At 35.5% G+C, this 15,175-nt stretch overlaps 1 pseudogene; it reads left to right on the top strand.

Moving 5' to 3' along the window:
* The first annotated feature begins 1,718 nt into the window (after nt 1-1,718).
* LOC112164087 lies at nt 1,719-14,204 on the top strand (annotated as a pseudogene).
* Nucleotides 14,205-15,175: the final 971 nt, after the last annotated feature.

Genomic DNA, 15,175 nt, shown 5'->3' with positions numbered 1-15,175 from the left:
TTTGGACAGTCCACATCCTCCTGCTAACCATTTTACACAAGTTCAAAGCCTTTTCTTCCACTTCAGCCCATCATCGTTTCAAGGCAATCTCAAAAAGGTCTCGTAGAAGGCGCCCTGCACTTTGAATAATAAAACACATATCAGATGCCAATGAAAAACCTTCAAGCTTCAACTGTGAAATATAGGCTTGTAGCAAAACATTAATCTTGGCACTGGGCTCGTCTAGGCTTTCCTTGACCACAATTGGAACGCGGTCCAAAAGTTTTGCCAATTCAATCTTTTCATCCTGCCGCACAACTACATACTTAAATTCTTCACTGAGAATAATCAACAAAGCTCACTGTCCCCCATCGTTGGCTTTAAATGCTCATTATATGTGCACACTGTTCCATGTGTTATATAATAATGACTGGCAATGCGACCCAAGTCTGTAACATGAAAGTATCCACTTTTTCTATCATATTTGATCATGTTGTTCTTCTCCAAGATGGTTGCAGTGGAATGGATCAAATCAGCTCGCCTCTCCTCCAGCTTACTATCTTCTGTCAGAACATCACCTTCTAAGCCATGCATGGTAGGATTTTTAGCATGCAAACATATTTGTATGTTAACCAATGAGATAGAAGCTTCACTAGCATTCTGAACAGTTCCAAGAACTATTTATGCATTCAATTGATCAGCCAACTTAGATAGAAATTGACTTTCAATGGGAAGCTGTTGGTTAATTAAAGAGAGATAGTGATGTAGTTCCTTGTGGCTAGTAATGATTATCCCTTCTCCACACGAATCATACTGAGGTCTTCTTGCACGACCCAACATCTGCATGCATAACATCAAGGGGACTTAGTTCAGTCCATGCTCCCTTTTCTAGATCATAGATTTCGGTCCTTTTGACAATCACAGTGTGAGCTAGCAGATTCACATCCCAAGCAAGCATTGCAGTGGATACCAAAACTTGTATGTGCCCTTTAGCAAAGAGATCCTCAACCAGCTAGTTGGCGGTCTGCTCTCATGATGAAAAGCAAAACCATATGGTAAAAGACTTTTGAGATCCACAGCTAGCGTCGTCTTCTTTCAAAAACCTGCCAATGGTATCATTAGCAAGTGCAGTATCTCTTATATCACTAGCTGTTTTGGCTGTTTCTTTCCTTGAGTGTACCAAAATGAGAACTTGATGTTTTCTAGCTACAGCCATCACCCTTTCATAGCAGACTTGCTTCATCAATTGATACTTCTGCCATGACTTCCTTGACAGTAATTCCAATATACTGCTGTGAAAGAGGGATAGGTCTGATACTATTGTCACAATAAAACGGACCCAACACGCAAGAATGACGCCACATCTTCATTGATAGGGAGTGTAGCAAATAATCCCACCGGGCAAACATGCTCTTTCGTCACAACACACACACATATATATATATATATATATTTTTTTTTTTTTTGAGTTAACGGCAAGTTAACATTGTGATGTATCACATGTTAAAACATTTAAATTATGTGGAGCATCTAAATTTTATGAAATTTAAAATAAATTAAAATGAGAGCCGGATTCAAATGAGATTTACATTTTTAAGTGTGTTCAGTTATCCAGTAATATTTTAGCCTTTGCCTAAAAAAGAAAAGAAAAAAACATGGAAAGAAAGTCACTCAGTTGCAATATTGAAAGGCGGCAAAAAAAAAACGTTTCATTTTCCTGTACGCTTAGAAGTTACAAGGCCAGTAGTTCAAGATGAATCTGGAATTTAAAATCAGAATCAGAATCAGAAGCAAAAACGTCGTCGTTGTATATAGAGAGAGAGAGCAGAAGATCGAAGAAGGATGATGGTGGAGGATCTTGGTGTTGCCTCTGCCGGACCTCCTTCAGTCTATCGCTTCCATTAAGGCCGATTACATTGCTCGCCAACAGGTTCTCATCACATTTTAGGGATTCAATCGCAACACTGTTACGCCTGGTGTTCATTCAATTGCTTCTGTTACTTTGCATGGCATCTCTAAATGTAGAAATCATTAGTGGAGAAGAATTTCTTCTTCATTTTTAGTGTAATGCAAATATTACTTTTCATGGAACTGTATCACTCTTCTACTTAAACTCATGTCTTTTCGGCACGGAGATTTTAGTCCATTTTTTCTGTGATTTTTGTTGCAATTGCAGTACTATTGCTTATATGAACTGTTGATATCATCATGGGCCTATAGGACACTGCTGATATCATGGTGCGAATTAGATAAGAGTGGTGTATAACTGACGGTTCTTGATCAATTGTATATGATTCTATGGCACTGTCTTGATCTTTTATGTTGGAGACCATGCTGATCTTGTGGATCCCTAGTGAGCTTGATGGCATAGGCCCGCCAATTTTTGGTAGAAAATAGCTTTATCGGTTTATGCTATTTTTTGCCATATGCTGCATATGTTGGAGGATGCCAAAGAATGCAATAAAATTTGTAGTAGGAACATTAAGGCTTTATTCAAAGTTTACTAAAATGGGTAGTTGAATTGAGAGAATGTTAAATTTGGTTGAGCAGTTGATGCATAAAATATGGCCTAGAGTGTATTCTGCTTGAAGTTTTAAGTTGATTTATGTTTGCATCTGGGTGGGTCGTCGGTTGGTGCTGTAGGCATTGGTTTTTTTTCCACATGCATAGTCTTGTTTGAGACACATATATTCATCGACAAGTAGCATTATCTTTTGGAATATTTGAATTACTTTATAATGAAGTGGCCTTCTAAAAGTTGCTACATTCTATATTGTCAGGCAAATGATGCATTAATCTGTTTCTGATGGTTGATACTTGATATGATTGCCTTCTGCATCAGGCTATGTCAAGAATGCCAAACTTTGATTGAAAACCATGATAAGATAAAGCTTCTCAGCAACGCGAGGAATAACTTGAACACAACCTTAAAGGTTTGTGAACTTTGTTCTTATGAATTTTCAATTTTCTTAGGTTCTTATGAATTTTCAATTTTCTTAGTCGCAACCTTTTTGTGTGTGTGGACCTTTAATGACTCCAATGGACTTTATTTCTTCCCTGTTATGTTTCTTTATCTCTCGTTTGTTGTATCAAAGCTAGGCTGCATCAGTGCAGATGCCCCCACTTTACAACGCTTCTTACAAGTTTAAACCATCTGACCAGGAAAGCCTGACCAGAGTTCAAAATGTTTGAGCCAATAAAACATTTCTCAAAATTTTCCAGGGGATATGTTAATAACTATTGATAATAAGTTATTTTCTATAAGGGTCCAAATGTAAACAAATGAAACATTGACATCCTTAACATTAACTTTCAAAGTCTACTATAAACCGTTGTACCAGAAGGTGATGGTTCATTGATGATGATTTTGTTGAAAAATGCTTTTAAAAGAAAGTGTAAATCTAGATATGTGAAGCTGTGGGACATCTTTATTTGGTGAGTATGCTTTGCTGTATGGTTTACGAGCTAATATGTTGCTCTTTGATAGGATGTCGAGGGTATGATGTCAATCTCTGTTGTAGCCTCTGCGGCTCGCGATTCTTTTGAGTGATGATAAGGAACTCATTAATACTTATGAGGTAAATCTACTGCTGAAGTCACTATTCACTCTTTTCTTTCTTTGGCGATTCTCTTATACTTCTATCTTATTTTGGTAGTGACTCCATCTTGTTGTCAATAGCCTCATGTCTTTACTAAATTAATGGTACTCTGAAAAATTTACATATCAAAATATATCTTATGCTCCATTTGTTTTGTTTTATCATTATTATTTTTCCAAATTTTTATCCTTAATTTGTTAATAGAGGTTAACAGCTCTTGATGGAAAGCGGAGGTTTGCATTAGCAGCTGCAGGATCCCACAAGGAAGAGGTTGGCAGGCTAAGGTATATGTCTTCTTCTTTGGTTCATTGAGGAATTAATACTTCCTATCCACAATTCTATTTTGAGGTTGCTGTACTGTCTTTCTTAGATCTTAGGCATGAAACAATAGGATAAGGTCAATCAGTCTTTGCAGAAGCTAAATTGCATCGACTAACATAGAATTTTGATGCTATGTCTTGGCAGATCTAATTTTGCTAGGGCAGATTTCCCACTAACCTAAGTTTATACTTTATTCTTCCCACCAAAACCCCCCCCCCCCCCCCCCCCCCCCCCTTTTCCCGAATATGGGAATGAAACGAGTCTAAAAATCTTATTGTGGTCCTGAGTAGTGCTTAATAAGATAATAACCATGACATTTACTTTCCCGCTTAATTATTTTATTTATTTGATATTGCCAGGCACAATTTGTGATTTGAGTCCTAATAAGATTTTTTTTTTCATTTTAATTTGGTGTATTTTAGGGAATACCTGGGAGACATTTGAGAAGACGCTATGGTGCCACATTTCCAACTTCTATAATCTTTCCAAAGAAAGGTATTCTCTATGTAATTTGGATAATAGTTTAATTGTGCTGTTACAGCTTCAGTTTGTTTTCTTTATGCATTCCAAGTTTGAATAGTTATTCGCAATCACATGGCTTGGATATGTATAGGAGCAAGAAATTCCTCTCTGTATTGCTTTCTAGTGCTTCAAATTGCCTTCTTTCTGTATTTATGCATCTACCCCGACCCCTGTGCAAAAAAATATGACCAATAAATGGGCCCTCATGTAATGGGCAAATACTGTAGTATTAACTTGTGACAGTCCACTTGTAAAAGAAGATTCTTTTGATCTGTAGACGAGCTAGCCAATCTGAAAGAAAACAGAGTGGCTAGCTTGTTTATATGCTTTACAGATTAATGTCAGATAAATGGTTATTCAAATTTGGTTGGTCAATTTGATGATATTTCATTGATTTGGTGCTGAACGACAATAAAGATTTCTTTCATTAATGATAAAAGATTTGTTTATGATCTTTATGCCATTTACAAATATATTGGCCATTAAAAGTGTTCCTTCTATTACTCATTTAACCATTTCTATGTTGTAGCCCACAAACTCTGGTGCGTGCTTTAAGGTATGTTTCTCTGAAATTCGGAATCTTTTTCTTCAGTTGTCTTGTTATTTGATGAGCTGTGTGTACCTTTTATTTTAGCCTTCCTATGCAGCTCTATTTATTTAGTTTTTATTTATTTATTTTTGAAAAGAAACAACAATTATTGATCAGAATGAATGATTCAATTAAGTGGATATGAGATCGACAACAAGAGAAATAACAGCAACATACCAGAAAATTACATGAGTTGTAATTAGCTAGCTTCAGACAAAACACCCTAATGGGCATACGCTTTGACTACAGCTCCTCTCCAGTCCAGCAGAATATGATAAAGGCTGTAGTCATTATTCTACCAAAACTGGACGCCATAAAGCTGAAAAAATTAGTAATATCTGTTACTTTATGCATTGTATCCATGTACTTATTTTTGTTTATAACAATATAAAAAGTTCCCATTTTAGTTCTTCACATTCTGGTTTGTGGGTTCATGACCATCTTTTTTGTTCTCTCATGTTTTCCCCATTTAGAGTTGTTCAAATGCAAGAAATCCTTGACCAACAACTTGCTGAAGAAGCAGCTGAGGCTGAAGGAGGTGGTGCCATGGCATCAATTGCCAATCCTCGTAGAACTGCCAAGTAATTCTCTTGACGGGATTCTCAGCTTTTTAACCTTACCAATTATCATGTATGCATCGTCAAACTATATTACACCTGAATGCATCTTATATACATTAGCTTTCAATGTTGGTATGCAGAAAAACTACCACAGCAATAGCTTCTTCGAGAAATATGACACAGCAGAAACTGAATATACAAGGCAAAGGCTACAAGGACAAATGCTATGATCAAATTAGGAAGACTGTTGAAGGATGATTCAATAGGCTACTGACAGAGGTGCATTGAAAATAAAAACAGTTTTTCTAACTGATGAAAGATAAATATTCTGACATGTGTACTTATCTTATTCTTACTTTATATTTATGGTGCAGCTTTGTTTCGAGGATCTTAAAGCAGCACTAGAGGAAGCTTGAACAGTACGGGCAGTTGACTACTAAGCTTGATTATATATAAAAGTTTTATCGTTTTTTGTGTGGTCTGAAATCAAGGATGAAATATTTCAGATTGGAGAAGAGCTTGGAGATATATACGACCATGCAGCCCCTTGTTTTACCCCAGGTCTGCTCTTTCTATTTTCATTGGTTTGTAATGTTTGAGCCAATACATCTGTTTGTCTTCTTATTTAGGTATAAACTTCCCACTATTTCCTTATCTCAGATGCGGAAAGGCTCTGACTGCTCTAGGATAGAGTGATTGTTATTAGAATCAATATTCACCAAGCTTTATGATTGAGATAAAAAGTCTAGGTTAATATCCTTTTGCATTCTTTGTCTACCCCTTGGTAATTTCTAAATACTTCTTAATTTCGATGTCAGGGATATTTCCATGGTTTGGCAGTAGTAACAGTATGGTATTGTTACTAAGAAGAGTCTTAGCGTTCCAAATTTTATTTTACTCTGTTATAAGTGGTGGAGAGAGGCTCTATTTTACTCTCTCTCTCTCTCTCGCTCGACTGTAATATTAACCAAAGAAACCATTAATTAGTGGTGTAAAAATGGAAAGTTGAATTTTGCTATTTCTTGCACAGCACCTTGGTTTCTGCTCAAGCTCATTGCTAAAAGAATGTTAATATGTGGATTACTCTGTAAAATTTGATGAAAGAAATCTTCTTCACACTAATATTTTGAGTAAGTTACCGTTTAGGAATTAGAGGTGTAAAGTTTCTCAGTTGGGGAAATGAAAAGGGACAGTTCTATAGTTTGTTCTCATGTATATTTTGTTCTACTCGAGCTATGCCTCTCTGTAAAGGATTTTTCGGTCATGTATTGCTTAGCCCAATATATAACTTTCAAAAGCAAAACAGAAGACTAGAGGAGCAATCATACTTATATGAATGCCAGAATGCCACATATGTTTCTTTTGCTATCTAGGTCTGCAATTGTTATAAAGTTAACTTTCTGTTGCTGCATGAACTAGTTTATTGTCGTAGTGCATCTCTGTTGGACTACTACTGCACTGACCCAATAGTATTTGCGAACTGGTACACATAACAACCACCTCACCTGCAGTTCTATCTTCTTGCAGAGACAACAGAAAACAGATATTTAGTCTTATTTTACACACAATTAACCCTGGTGTCTTGGTTATATGGTCTAATTAACACCGTGGTGGTCATGGGTTCAAATCTCACCGGTATCATGGGATAGGTGGTGTGGGGATACATAAAAAAAAAAAAAAAAAATTAGAAGGGGAATGAGAGACTTAGGTTGGCAGGGAATAAGTCAACATTATGTATCAAGCTTACATATTTGCTCCCATGGGTCTAGACTCTAGAGCATTCTGGAAAGTGTGCATGCGGGAATACATCTGCACATACTCGAGATTAAATTGGAAAGAATTTAGTTTAGACCAGCTCACTTAAATAAAAATACTATTCATTTGATGGAAATTTTATGTTCGCAGATATGAAATATTCCAACTCATGGTCAATCTGTATACCGAGAGATTTGTTCAAATGCTTCGACTCCTCAGTGACAGGGCAAATGAAATGACGAACATAGAGATCTTAAAAGTACTTTTTTCAAACTTGCATTTCACAATCATAACAATTGAGCTTTGTTTGAGAACCATCATTCTGCATTTTTTTTTTTGGTTGGCATCCGTGTGTGTTCTACAATACAAAACTTCTACTAAATATAAACAATAGCTGGCCGACTGGTGAATTATTAGCTTAGCCATATTCAGATGTTTTTAAGGTACCTCTTCCCAAAAACAATTCATATTCTGCACTGTTGCTTACAAACATGTTTACCCAAAGTTGAATGCTGCTCAATGCTCTTTTCCAGGCTGGTTTGGTGCAGTTGATCTTACTTGTCTGTTTCTATAACTTCTCCATCTTATTTTTCTCTAGACTCTTTGTATTATGCTTATGATTCATCAATAAAAAGCGATTCCTTTTAACTAGGGTTTAGGTTTCAATACTATACATCCTTAATCACAATAACAAATCAGTTCACACATTTAAACAAAATAAAAATCACTTATTCGAACTTAAATCCTAATCACAGTTTACTTGTAAAGTTTTAATCCCTGAAGCTCCCTTGGAAGCTGGAGACATACTATTGTAGCATCAAAATATAGTTAAGAAATAAAAAAACCAATTTGTTTTGCCAGTGCAGGGTTACATGAGCCATCATGATTTTCAATATATCTTGGTAGTAACGTCTTTAATTTTAAATTGACAAATTGTTAGGTATCAAATTGACCCTACACATCTCAAGGACTGACATATTAGCAATGGACGATAATCATTCTTAGATGCACTAATCCATCCTGATCTAATGCAAATCTGATTACAGCAGGAAACCAAATACAATTTTTTCAGACAGGATATTAGATTACTGCCCTAGGCAAAGTAGGAAACTAAATATTCTAAACATGGGATGCTAATTGCCAAGTACTTTTGTTTTCAGCAGGTTTCATGTGCTTTTTAATCATTTTATGCTACATTTTCTTGAAGTTTGTTTTGGTTTGATTTCATAATCACCTTCTGAAGTATTTTTTGCTTCTGACTGTCCTTGCAATGGAGCTTCATCTTACAATTTTAAATTCCCATTTTCAGTTTATTGTCCTGACTTCTTTCTTCTTTTTTGCAATTAGGTAACTGGTTGGGTATTTGAATACCAAGAAAACCTGATTGGGCTTGGTGTCGATGAATCTCTTGCTCAAGTATGTTCTGAGAGTGGTTCCATGGATCCCCTAATGAATTCCTATGTGGAGAGAATGCAAGCTACGACAAGGGTAACAATATCTACCTACAGTCCTTTTGTACTGTGTTTTATGTATTTGGGAGAAATATTGACGTCTTACAATACTTTTGCAAATTGTATCTTCAAGAAATGGTACTTGAATATCTTGGAGGCTGATAAGGTACAACCACCGAAGAAAACAGAAGATGGGAAGCTATATACACCAGCTGCTGTTGATTTATTCAGGATCCTTGGAGAGCAAGTGCAAATTGTTCGCGACAATAGCACGGATCTCATGCTTTACAGAATTGCTGTAGCAATTATCCAGGTTCTTTTGGTTTTGGCTGTCATAGAAATAAATACTGAAGTATCACTATAGTGAGATTTATCTAGGATAAAGTGCAATTAATTGCATTAATTAGAAGAAATTAGTTCTTTTTAACTCCTCTGGAACATGACTTTTATAGTATAATGAAGCATTTCTTACATACTTGCTATCATTTCTGACTCTGGAGTTTCTGACTGTCCTTCTCTTCTCTTATCTTACATGCTGTATGTATCAATTGGTACCAGAGAAAATAGTGGCCTCCATTAGTTGACTTATATCATTAATCAGGTAATGATTGATTTTCAAGCTGCTGAATGGCGGAGACTTGAGGAACCTGCTTCAGAAGTTGGTTTGGAACCCTTATGTGCAATGGTTTGTGCATCTCTTACACATTAGCCTCTATCTGTGTATTGATGATTGGATGCAAAGTAATTAGGGTTTTGGTTTCATAATTGTATGCAGATTAACAACAATCTGCGCTGCTATGATCTCGCGATGGATCTAAGTAATAGCACTTTGGAAGCTCTTCCAGAAAATTATGCTGAGCAGGTTATGCCATATCCAGCTTAGTTCTTATTATTTTCCCCCTGTTTCTTTGTTTTCAATCATTCTATTTGGAAATTATATTGTGTCCAGAACTTGTGTGTGTTTCTTTAGTATCCTTAGCTAATCTCCCGAGTTTGTTCTTGTTAGGCTTCAGTTAGTGAGTTAATGAGTTTTATTAGTTTGCTTCTACTTGAGATTTCATGAAAAGAAAAATTGAAAAAGAAAAAACATCAGAGGGCTGTCGGAGATTATAATGAACTATCTCAATTTTTCCTTTCCGTTTTCACAGGTTAACTTTGAAGATACATGCAAAGGTTTCCTAGAGGTCGCAAAGGTAATTTGAAGGATGAAATGTGCTTTCTTTCTAGGTGCAAAGTCTTGTATATTTTTGTATTCATATGTTCTTGACATCTTGTGCTACATTGTTGTGTGGAATATGATATTTATCAAGATAAAGTCCCATCCGTCATTAAAATCTATAGTGTCTATGTGCATATCTGATGGCATGATAGAACACAAATGTTATACTTTCTTTTCAGCACATTAAACAATCACTCAGGACAACTATGTATGTTGTTAGATGTATGTATTGATAGCTAGTGGTATGTTAGCATACATGATGAATCTTTATTAAATACCTCTTTGATGATAGGAAGCTGTGCATCAAACTGTCAGTGTTATTTTTGAAGATCCCGGAGTGCAGGATTTACTTGTGAAGCTTTATCAGAAGGGTAAGGTAATTTACTTGCTGTTGTCATGGTAGTTTTATTGAATAATCTATATTATTCTCACTCTCCCTCTCTCCCTGGTGTCTGTGCATACATGCTCTTTACTTTTTTCTCTTGTTGTTTGGAGTGACCAATCTGGTGATGAAAACCATCAATCTATATGCTAAGGTAGAAGGGAAGTAGTGGTTAAAGTTTCAAACCCAAAGAACATCCTTGGTTAAACCCAACAACTATGATGACAGAGTTTGTTAGAAAAGGGGTAAAATAGGTAAAGGAATTAGACAAAATAAAAAGTTTAAGAAGCAAATTTTTCTCAACACCACGTTCTCGCTCATCTTCTAATTGGATATCCCTTAAAAAAAAAAAAATCAGATTTTTCTCTGTTCCATTTTTTTTCTTGTTTTCCGCAGCAATTTGACTATCTATAGAAACATTTTTTTTTTATCTATATATAAAGCTAAAAAACTCCAATGGACAAGCTTGTTGCAAGAGACAGGTGCATTTAACACAAGTGAGAGTTTGTTCAGTGTAATGTTAAAGAACAGTTGGGGCATTATGATGCTAAGAAAATAGTTTAAGGAATGTAAAAAGGTCACGGGGGAGACTTACATATATGTTGCTAATATCGTCCACTGAATTTGTAACTGATTTCATTTGCAAGAAAATCAATTACAAATCAGTGGAAGATTCACTATTAAGTAAGACGTGTACTCTTTCATGCTCTTTGCCCGAAAAAAAGTCTTTTATGAAAGCATTTGCTGATTTCTTGGTATACCAATCTTTCTTGAAGTTTCTGATTACGTTTAGGTGTACATTTAGTATTTACATTATGTGGTATATAAGATCTCCGTTTTAACTTTTTTCTCCTTCATTTTCAGAGTGGTCTGAGGGACAGGTTACTGAGTATCTTGTTGCAACATTTGGTGATTATTTTGCAGATGTAAAGATGTAAGTTTTTTTCTTTGAGCCAGTAAAACAATGTTAATGCTTTTCAGTGAATTGAATGTGAAGCTAGAATTTATGTACATGCTGGAGAACATTATTTTATCCATTCTTCATCCTCTTGTTGCTAAAAAATTAGGATTTTGCGGCAGATGGTGTGAATAGAACTTGATTCCTGATCTTGTTTATTTCCATGCATTTAATTCATGTGCTGTTTTGTGTATGCTGATGCTGAATGAATACACATACTGCTTTCTTCTGAGTAAAATCAAAGTAAATGAGAACACACATATACTGAGTAAAATTAAGATTTGGATCCATTTGAAGTTCTGACCATCAGTCAGAGAAACAAACAAAGGGATCTTGTAGGATTCCAAGAAATTTTGTTTTCTTCCTGAATTCATCTGCTTCACATTTCCTGACTGGCTAGAATATTGAGGAATATCCAGAAAGGCATTTAGGGCATTGGTCTGGCCCTATCTCTGTTCTTCTGCTTGAAGAAAAAAGGATCCCAAAGACTGGATCTTTCTTTTTGTCCTGGAATCTCTCTTTGATTCAAAAATGTGTGATATTCTGAATCCTCATTACTTATGGAATCACAATGATTTCTGGATTGATCAGAGGATCATTTTTAATTACTATTCCTATGCTAGATGAGAAGTCAAAACTCCTCCTTCATTTTCCTTTTTCGTTTAGAAAACATGGGGTCTGTTTGGTAATACTTTCAAATTTTGTTTTAGTTAGAGATGGAGGGATATATATATATATAGGAGAAAGGTGGGAGGGAGGAGGGGGGATAAATGAAAGAAGAATCTATGAAACAGAATCTATATATTTTAGTTATCATTTAATGTGCCGTTCTCTGTCTTCTTTCTTCTCCCTCCCTGCATCTTTAACCAAAAGTAGAAAATTAACCTCCGAAAATGAAAATGTTGCTGAACGTACCGTTAGTAATTTGTGATTCACAAGTCCTTTGTTTAATAATATATATATATATATATATATTGGTTTTTTGTTTGTTTGTTTTCCATATGAGAATTAGTTGTCCATATAGTTTGACATGCATTCATGACTTGGTTAAAAACTTGAATGGAAGGGGTTAGTAGAAAGATCTTGACGTAAGGAGCTTATGTGATAAAGGCTTGGACAAGTGTCAGACACCCTTTAAATATAATCTCTTACTTCTATTGATAATGTCAAATTAACTGCAGATTCTGTGTATTACAAACAAGACTAGTGCTTATATAGAGAACTAACCAAGGAGGGCAGTAAAAAATGTCAGGCCTATGGTTTGCACCCATGTGGTCTGGGGAATTACTCAAAATAGTACCCAAACAAAGTTTATGCACAGCTGTGGTTTATGTACAGGTTTTCCACTTACACATGTCTATTTTTACTCCTAATTACTGTCAGAAATAAGTTTGCTCTGATTTAGTCACAGTTCTTTTAATCTTATACGTGTACCCTAAAGTGAAAGACTAATGCCTTTCTTGGTTGTACTGCTCTGTATTTTAAGGTATATTGAAGAAAGATCATTTAGGAGATTTGTTGAGGGTTGTCTGGAGGAAACTGTTGTTTCTGTTGATCATCTTCTCACACAGGTTTCATTTCTGATGGATAACTGCCTTCAAAAATTGGGTTTGCACAGCATGTAGATTGGATTTCTCCATCCAATCTTCTGTTAATTTTATTATCGATGCTTGTGTTTGCAGAAAAACTACATCAAGGAAGAGACCATTGAAAGGATGAGATTAGATGAAGAGGTTCTCATGGACTTTTTTAGGGAGTATTTAAGTGTTTCTGTATGTTCTGATCCTTGTTCTTTTATGTTTGTTGAAATATTGTAATCCTGTAATTTCTTTATTTTATAATATTGTATTTTCCATTTACTGGAGTCTGTTGTTCTTAATGCTTTCTTATCTTAATTTCTTGAAATTGGCTGCAGAAAGTAGAAAGCAGAGTCACAATACTGAGTGATTTGAGAGAACTTGCTTCAGCAGAGAGCCTGGATACATTCACACTGATTTACACAAATATTCTCGAACATCAACCTGATTGTCCGGTAAATATTAGAAACAATTTCCTCTGCTAAAATAGATCTGGTTCAACTTAAATTTCAAGTATAGTTTAGCTTTCCACTGCAAATAAATGTATGTCCACTAGCTAAATCAGTTGCAGACATTATTGAGTTTTTATTCCAGTATTTTGCTTCTGTGGATGTCAAGGAAAGTAATGTACGGTAAATCTGTATTTTCTCTTGCTCAAATTTTTGTCCAAGGTAGTCTGATTCCTCTTGATCTCTCCTTATTGCAGCCTGAGATTGTTGAGAAGCTTGTTGCATTGCGAGAAGGCATACCGCGAAAGGATGCCAAGGAGGTATGTGCAACTAATGAATTTTATTTTCACTTTTACCATCAAGAGACTTGTTTCCCTTTCAACTATAGGTGAATGGAAGTCTCGTTTCCCATGTCTTGGAAAATTTATTTCATGATAATCAGTAGAATATTACTCACTAAGGTAATTTATATGCCAAACAGGTTGTACAAGAGTGCAAAGAGATATATGAGAATTCTCGCGCCAATGGAAACCCTGCCAAAGCAGGTTTTGTATTTGCAAGAGTTAAGTGCTTATCATCTGCCAAGGCATCGATATGGCGAAAGCTAACTTAGTCCTACTAGAAGCGGAACACCGATACTTACGCTTGTTTTAGGAAGATCGCTGCCAATCATGTGTTTTTGCAATCTTCATGGTTAAATAGTCTTAGTCGTTTTATTATTTGCAAAGTTGGCTACTTTTCTCTAGTATATGTTATTTATTTATTTCAACATTCATCTTACTTGTGAGTTTTTCATTGTTCTTTCTTCAGGAAGCATAATTTAAGTTTATTCTAATAAATTCGTTCCTTGATAGGTCCCAATGTCCCATTTTATTCGATTGTCAACTGAGTTTTATATGATGGTTTATTTCCCTCCAGTTCGCCAACGCGTGGCTCATTTATAGCTAAATGAAATATGCACGTATAAATAAGGGGATTGAACTTAACCAAAAGAACAAGAGTACCATTCCTATCTCTTAACTGAGAGTCATAGGAATAGTTTTTTTCCCCTGATGCAAAAAAGCGAAAGCGATCAATACTAAAGGCTGAAATTGCATCTGCAGTAGTGAAACTCGCCTGACTTGAGCTGATAGTTTTGTGTTTGCGAGATAGTGTTCAGAGTTCATTATAATCTCAAAAAACGGTTGGTTTAGCTGGCTACAAGTTAAGAACCAGCTTTTCTCCTCAAGTCACATTGTCACCGCAACAAACTTAAATTCCACTCTTGAATGTAAAATCCCATTTCATTATATTCATCATTTTGCTATTAGTAATTCAGATGTCCTAGAAAATAACATTATGTATACTCTAGGGAGAGGCATTTATTACGAGTTATGCTTTTACAACTCATCCGATAATTCATCGACGACATGTATAGGGGGGCATTTGTCTATGACAGTTGCCAAGTTCAGAGCCATATAATCAGTTCACATCCTTGAAATTCATGTTTAATTTAGTTGAAAGCTTATGCTTTTATGTTGACGTTAATTTCGGATAATTTGTTTCTGATCTCTTATTAAAAAACCAAGGTTATACACAAAAACCTGACTTTAAGTTTTGGAATGGCCCTTCCATTTTCTACGAATCTCTGCTCCAGGCCTGTCCGGTGGTAATGGGACCTGACAGGAGGCATTTTAATGGTTGAGCAAATTGTTCCAACCTTTGGACTGTTATTGGTATTAGTTGTACTGTGATTAACAGCAGCAGTTCAATCTGAACTAATACAGCTTGCTTTCTTATCACCTACTGGAATAATATGTTCAGATTTAGGGTAA

This window comes from Rosa chinensis, chromosome 1 (genome assembly GCF_002994745.2).
Source record: "Rosa chinensis cultivar Old Blush chromosome 1, RchiOBHm-V2, whole genome shotgun sequence".
Lineage (NCBI taxonomy): Eukaryota > Viridiplantae > Streptophyta > Magnoliopsida > Rosales > Rosaceae > Rosa > Rosa chinensis.
Note: the sequence above shows the minus strand (reverse complement) of the source record. Positions and strands in the feature narration are given on the sequence as shown.